At 40.4% G+C, this 8,155-nt stretch overlaps 1 long non-coding RNA gene across 1 annotated transcript; it reads right to left on the reverse strand.

Annotated features, from left to right (window-relative positions):
• Window positions 1-478: 478 nt before the first annotated feature.
• Window positions 479-7,893, reverse strand: LOC144673702 (uncharacterized). The gene is made up of 3 exons (XR_013574404.1): window positions 7,510-7,893; window positions 5,533-5,559; window positions 479-753 (listed from the first exon to the last, which is right to left on the reverse strand). It is a non-coding gene; the product is annotated as an uncharacterized LOC144673702 (long non-coding RNA).
• Between the last annotated feature and the right edge of the window lie 262 nt (window positions 7,894-8,155).

Genomic DNA, 8,155 nt, shown 5'->3' on the forward strand with positions numbered 1-8,155 from the left:
GAGGAGCCTTAATTTCGTTAACCAGCCATTTCAAATGCTTTCTAAAACTTTATATTGTCAACATCCACTGCATTCCCCTCATCATCCTTTCTCTGTTAAATCATCAAAAAAAAAATCAGATTAGTCAACATGGCTTGCCTTTTACAAATCCATGCTGGCTCCACTTAATTCACTCAAACCTCTCCAAAAGCCCATTGACTTTTCCCCCACAATTATTGTTTCTAAAGCCTTGCCCAGCGCTGGTGTTACACTAACTGACCTGTAGTCACTAGGAATGTCCTTATAAATTTCTCAAACAAGGGTGGCTGTCAAGTCACCTGGCAACTTCCCAGTATCTAGGGATAGATTTAGAAGATTATGGCAAGCCCTTCCACCATAAGGAAGGTCCTTTGCTTCACAACCTGGGATGCAAGCCATCCGGACTAGGCAATTTATCCGCTTTAAGCACAGACAGCTTTTTCAGGACATCCTGTCCATCAATTTTCATGCTATCAGTCATTTAATTGTTCACCACCATTTGCACTGAAAACAGTTTAGTAAACTTATTTAATGTAATGTAATTACAAAGTACAGTGTGTTATTCTCCTAATGGACATCAGAATAGCTTTTGCAAGAATACACTCTCAACATGGAGTTTTGTTCTGCAGGAGCACAGATCAGAGAATCAGATGTGAAGAGCAGCATGTCCAATAAACTGTACTTCTGATTTTCCAGCTATCAAAGTTGACTGTGTATTTCATTGTATACTGTACACTAGAATAGATTACAAAGGAATATTTTGTATAGTACTTTAAGAAGAAAGATTCAGGTGCAGCATTTTAATATAATGCAAATCAGCAGCAGTTTAACAGACATATTCCATAGCCCTATTAGGTGAAGAATTTCAGAAATAGTTTCTCTAACAATTTCGCAAATTTACCCTGTGAGTGCATGCATTGTACAGACCAAGAAGGTCACAGGCTTAGTCCCAAATGAGTATTCAGTTAACAGATCTTAACCTGGGTAGCAACAACCGATAGCAACAATTGAACGCAGTGCTCCCAGTGTTGGGGGAGAGGTAACAAAGCAGTGACCATTGCTAATGGTGCATTTGTGGGGACATCGGTAGAGGAGTAGAGGCATACACCACAAGTGCACTAATGGCACTGGCTGAGGTATAAGTGCTTATGGAACTGTACTCTAGTGGGGAAATAAACCCATTCATCGCAGATGGGATGGAGAATATTTCAGAAGTGGAAGCTTGTTTTACCTCATACAATATTAATGGTGGTGGTCTTGTGGCTCAATGCCCATGCCCCAAGCCAGAAGCTCTAGGTTCAAGTACCACTCCAGGACTTGTTGACCATGGAAGGAGCTGTCATGATGTGGCCAAATAGGTTGATAATAAACCTGCTAATCCTTCCTACATGCCCATTGGCAGGTAGTCAGAGCAGGATAGATTACTGGTCAGCCAGGCTTGATGTGGAGTGGTGTTCCCCCCAAGCTATTGTCACTTGTCTTTGAAACAGAGAGAAATATCCTCGGTCCGTTGCGGACTATGGTAGTTACAGATGGATAATATTAATGATGTTTGTTTACCAAATGCAGAGAATGTTCACATTGACAAATTAAAACAGCATGTTTTCACAGATTTCACAGATTTATGATTATATTTATTGGAGATAAGTCAATTTTTCAGTAACTGGAGGTACTGAAAATGTGATATGAAAATGATTGCAGCATGGATACAAGAATTCAAAAACATTACTCTGAGCATGGAGGAACTCCGAGCTCACATAGGATTACAACAATAACAACTTATATTTATATGGCACCTTTAACAAAATAAACATTCCAAGGAACTTCACAGGAGCATCACAGAACAAAAGTGGATACTAAGCCATACATGCAGATATTAGATCAAATGACCAAAACCTTGATCAAAGAGGCATGTTTTAAGGTGTGACATAAAGGAGGAAGGAGAATGAGAGGCATGGAGTGATATAGCAAGGCAATTCTAGAAATTTGGATCTAGGCAGCTGAAGACACAGCAGTCAATGGGGAGATCATTAAAACCAGGAATGTTCAATGGGTCAGATTTTGTGGAGCGCAAAGATCTAGGGGAGGTTGTAGGCCTGAAGGAGCCTACACAGAGTTAGGTAGGGGTGAGGCCATAAAGCAATACAAAAACAAGGATGAGCATTTTAAAGTTGCGGTATTGCTGGACCAGAACTGAGTTCAGCTCAGCAAGCACAGGGTAGAATGATGAGCTGGGCTCAGTGTGAGTCAGGACATGCAGATGAGTGTTGTATATCCTCAGTTTTTCATAGAGTGAAACAAGGAGACCAACAAAGGTATGTTGGAATAATCAAAACAAGGCTTCAGCAGCAGATAAGCTGAGGCAAGGTTGAAATTGAGTGTTACGGAGGTTAGGCGGTTTTAATGATTGTGTTAGGATACTCATCACAGGGTCAAATATGACACCAAGGTTACAAATAATGTGATTCAGTCTCAGCTAGGGGGAGAATGGATTTGATATCCAGGAAACAGAATTGTGACAGGGGCCAAAAATAATGGCTCCTGTTTTCCCAATTCTTAATTGGGAAATTCTTAATTGGATGAAATTTCTGCCTATCCCATACTGTAAGACTGTAAGTTGGATAAGCAGTCAAGCAAATTAGAGTGGGAGCAGGGATCAAGGCTCAAGAAACATGATGGAGAAAAGGTAGAGCTGGGTATCATCAATATATTTATGGAAACTGATGCCATTACTTTAGATGGCATCGTCGAATGTAATGGTGTTGGGGTGAAAAGAGAAGTCATTGCAGGTGATTCTCTGGTGACAATAAGACGGATATGATGAAACCAGGCAAGTACAATCCGCCTAGCCAGGCGATGGTGGAGGCATTGGAGTAGAATTTCATGGCCAACTGTATCAAAGGCTGCAGACAGAATAAGTTTACCTCTGTCACAATCAATTCAGTTGTCATATATACATGTCCTTATATATACACCATGCCTGTGGTAAGATCGTCAGATATTAACTGATGTGTTAATCTAACGAGGAAAAATAATGTTTGGCAACCGGAAGGTAGCAATCAATGTTTAATTAGTTTACTCAGTGACGAAAGATAAGACCGGATGACATCAGCGAGACCTGTTTGCAAGTAATTCACAGCACAGAAACAGTTCATTCATCTCAAATTGTTGATGCCAGTGTTTATGCTCCACAAGAGCTTCCTCCCACTCTACTTCATCCAAATCTCATCAGTGTATCATTTTATTTCTTTTTCTTTCATGTCTTTATCTAGCTTCGCCTCACCTACTCCATATGGTAGCAAGTTCCATATTACATCCAGCTGAGGATCCAGGAGAAACTTCTTTACCCAGGAAAAGTTGTATCAGTAGCTATCTTCTATTTATGAGCCCTGGTTTTGGATTTCCTCAAGTGGAAACATAATTTTTAAGACCTACACTATCAGCCCCTTCATAATTTTGAAGGCTTCTATTAGGTATCTTTTCCCAATTAAAGAGTTCCAGCTTGCTCAGCCTTTCTTGATAAAGATATCCTCTCAATTCTGGTACAGGCTATCTATCGATAGCAAGTGACATTCATGCCAGACAACTGCCAGGCAATGACCATCTCCAACAAGAGAGAATCTAACAATCTCCTCTTGAGATTCAAATTACCATTGCTGAATGCCCCACCATCAACATCCACGGGGGTTACCATTGACCAGAAACGTAAATAGACCTGCCATATAAATACTGTGGCTATAAGAGCAGGTCAGACGCTGGGAATTCTGTGGTGACTAACTCGCCTCCCAACTCCGCAAAGCCTGTCCAACATCTACAAGGCACAAGTCAGGAATGTGATGGAATCTTGCCCACTTGCCTGGATGAGTATTCACGAAGCTCAACGCCATCCAGGACAAAGCAGCCCGCTTGATCAGTACCCCATTCACCAACTTAAAACATTCACTCATTCACACCCTCTACCACTAGCAAACAGTGACAGCAATGTGTAACGTATGCAAGGTGCACAGCAGCAGCTCACCAAGCCTCCTCAGCAGCACATTCCAAACCTCTAGCACCTAGAAGAACAAGGGCAGCAGATTCACGGAAACACCTCCACCTGAAAGTTCGCCTCCAAGCCACAGATCAGTCTGACTTGGAACTACATCGCCTTCTCTTCATTGCTGCTGGGTCAAAATCCTGGAACTCCCTTCCCAACAGCACTGTGGGTATATCTATAGCACATGGAGGGCAGCATTTCAAAGCTGCAGCTCAGCACCACCATCTCAAGGGAAATTCAGGATGGGTAACAAATGCTGGTTTTGCCAGCAACACTCAGATCCCATGAAACCTCACTAACTTTGATTCTCTTCCTCTAGGAATGAACCTCAGTTTTTTTTTTTGCATTTTTCTGGTCTTGTTAACCCATGATCCTGTTCACAATGATTTACGAATCTCCACCCTTTTATCCCTTTACTCCTCTACTCCATTTTGACTTTTATTTTCTCTATTGGCGTGAAAAATTCCTCCTGCCAAAATCCATCACCTCACACTTAAATACATTGAAATTCATTTGCCCTTCACATCTCCATTCTGGAAAATTATTAATGTCTTCTTGTATTTTGGCGCTGTCATCCTCAGTATTAATTATACCTCCCAATTTAATGTAATCTGTAAATTTTTTAATTGTGTTTCTGATTCAAGTCCAAATCGTTTACATGAATGTGAACAACAGTAATGCAGCACCAATCCCTGTAGAACACCATTACCTATCTTCTGACAGTCTGAGTAAATAGCTTTAATGGCTACTCTTTGTTTCTGGGTTCTGTTTTGTGGCCAGCTTGACAACCAATCTGCTACTTGCCCCCTCACTTCACATGTTCTGCCCTCAGTCATGAGTCATCTGAAAGTCCAAATATATTACATCTACTGCATTACAATTATTTACAATTATTTTTCTTCACAGATGCTGTTAGACCTGTGGAGTTTTTCCTGCTTTTTCTGTTCTTGTTTCAGATTTCCAGCATCCACAGTAATTTGCTTTTACAATTACTTACTCTTTTGGTTACTTCAGAATTCAATAAGGCTGATGAAACATGAAATTTGAAATCTGTGCTTTTTCTATCTATTACAACTTTGATTCAAGATTTCATTATCTTCCCTCCCAATGATGTTAAACTAACTGGACAATAGACCCCTGGGCATGTTTCATCTCCTTTTGAAATATAGGAATACCACCAGCTGTCAGTAGTCATGGGGCACTATTCCCTTTTCTAATGATGTTTTTTAAGATATAATAGTGACTCTGCTATCTCTCCCTGAGCCTATTTTAATATATATGGATACAATCCATCCAGACCAGAGATTCCATCCTCTCTTAATTTTGATTAAATTATCAATTATCCATCGAAAATACCTTGCTTGCAATGGCTGACTTTGATTCTGTAAAAAAAAATTACCACTCTGGGAGATTTATAGTCTACACCAAGAAGTATATTAATGAAAGGCAGAGCTAGAGATCTGCTCAATCACTCTTACCTCTGGGAGGTTTTCCTGTATTTTCTCCTATGGGAAAAAGAGATAAAGCAACATGAATCAGGATAGTGGAATGTTTAGTAATACACTTATTAAATTCTACATCGTACAGACAAAGGAAAATTGTGTCATCTGACTGATTTTGGGGGTCCAGGTTACTGAAAATGTTAACAGTTTCCAATGGAAACCTGATTCTGCACTGAAACTGTTCTGGGAAAAGGACATATCTGCAACCTTAAACTGTATTTTCTCTTTCGAATACAGATCGCAGAATCCCTGCTTACTGTTTCATTCCTAGTGTCTCGTGGAAATGTTCCAATATTTAATGTTCCATAAAATATGATATTTTGTTTCAACAAGGAAACTCTGACATCCCAGTGAAGCAGTTAAATTATGCTCATTATCCTGGCCAGCATTTCATTAAGCTTTTATGAGGACTACCAGCAACAAATAAAGAACTGGGCAAGGCTCCAGGTACAGAGCCTCGATTGGCTTAAGCAAGGATCAGATGCTGTATAACAAATATGGGGTCACCGTGTCAAGTTGTAGTTTATGATTTTCAAAAGATTTAAAAGTAATCACATGAAAAATAAAACGAGATCATGTAATCTGTACACGTTGACCTCTGATCTGCCCGGCCATCGAATGTAGGTTCATACCCAGAATCTTGCACAATTCACCCGAGGGGCCTCTTTTCTCCGTATGTATTTGGTGAGAAAAACTTTTGGGGATAAAGTCCACGCAGGTAAATATGAGCTTTTGTTACATTAATGAATGTATTAGCAGTAAACCAATTAACAAATTCAACTGAAGCAGTGTGTTTAATTTATCAATCAGTATGACATAAACAGTCCCTCAAATTGTGTTAAACTAGTTGGCAGCTGTCCAATTCAGTTGGACGCTTGTGATTAGCGATACGTCGCAGTGCCTCTGCAGAATCATCACTCAGAACCAGGATTAAACATTGATGGGGAATACATGGGCTGCAACAACGTCAATCGAGTCTGTATTTTATAGAGAAAGTCTCAGAACAAATTTACATCGAGCCTTAAATTCCAGGGACCGTCTAATATATTTTCAGTTCTGCCTCAGTAATGCTAAAGTTGAAATATTGCCTCGCTGTGGTCCTTATTTACTATCGGTTAATAAACAGAGCTTAACTCCCTCTCATGATGTAGTCAGAGTGCGCCTCTACAATTTTTCTCACCGAGTGACTAAAACGTTTATTGATCACTGCCAAACTGGCACTCACTCAGATCAAAATCCTATTTTCGACACCCATCTTCAAAGTATTTTATATTATCCTCCGATTGGAATAATTTGAAGCTGAATTGAATCAGCGGCGAAGATTTGAGTATTCAAGGGCTGACTTTCACAGCTGCTGAAACCGAAAGGCTCGGGATCAAAATCAAAGCTTTGACTCGTACAAACTGGATCAGCAGAAGGAAATCTAAATCAGGTTTTGCAAGAGGGATACTTCAAGTAAAACTGAAACCTAACTTCTGATTGAATCCCTCGCTAGTGTACAGGTTAAGTGGCATACAAGGATATCACCGTGTCTCTATTGTATCAATGTAACGGTGCAGAAGTGATTTCTTTATAAGATTTGTTTTTGTCCTCTCTGATGTTGTGTCCTGTAGCTGTCAGTAAAAGACCAGGGGGTGAATGTCTATCCCTTGATGAATACTAACAATCAGCACCGTGCTTCCGATCGCTTCTGTCACAGCAGTGCCAGTATCAAACCAGAAATGCAGGAAACAGGTGGCTTCTTTCGAATAGTATGCCCAACCAGTACAGTAATGATGTACTGATCATAAAGCACATAACACAAATATTTCGAAATTAGTTAAAAGCAGAGACAGCTTCAAACTATAAAGAAGTTGCATGTAAACTATATTCTGTATTTTGTTGCTGATGGAACTTTAAATTTGGGAAATAAAAGATCGAACATAATGTTAAAAAAAGTCAAACTGTACTTACAGTCCCCTCAGCCGCAGCCATATTTTCTCTATTTGTTCCGGTTGCAGGTATTTGAGAGAGTTACTCTCAAACTCTTCGATTTCCTTAGTGGGTGACTCCATGCCTTAAACTCCTCAGTCGGGCTCGAAAGTATATCTTCAAGCTTTATTTAGTACAGTAAAGGATGGTCTAACATTTTTCAGAAAGAGCACACGTCAGTGTCGAAAGCTCTCGGTGTGTGCTAAAAGCAGCTGTAGCAGTTTGCATGGTTCAAAGAATGATGTCAAGGATTACAGGGTGATCTCTAGTCCCATAGGCACCACTGATGTTTATGATAAACAAGCTCTGCAATCCGTAAAAAGCAGCCGAAGGCTCCTAAAACACGAAGCGTGCTGATATTTGAGCCGCACTGGTATCTGAATGGGAGGGCGGGGTAGCACATGCGCTGCTTCAACCCCTTCTCCTCATGGCTCTTTTCTGTCCCACACTCACATGCCTTTTCAACACTTATCTTGGGCTCGTGTGCCGTGCGTTGCCACACAAGGAGAATGTCCAGTTAACCCGCGGATGGCACACACGACTGGCAGGATAAGTATAAAGCAATTCACTGGGAAATTGCCCAAGTCACTTTATAATACATACATGCCCGTCTTGTTGAATCTCCAGT

Source organism: Cetorhinus maximus, unplaced genomic scaffold (assembly GCF_964194155.1).
Source record: "Cetorhinus maximus unplaced genomic scaffold, sCetMax3.hap1.1 HAP1_SCAFFOLD_433, whole genome shotgun sequence".
In the NCBI taxonomy this organism is placed as follows: domain Eukaryota; kingdom Metazoa; phylum Chordata; class Chondrichthyes; order Lamniformes; family Cetorhinidae; genus Cetorhinus; species Cetorhinus maximus.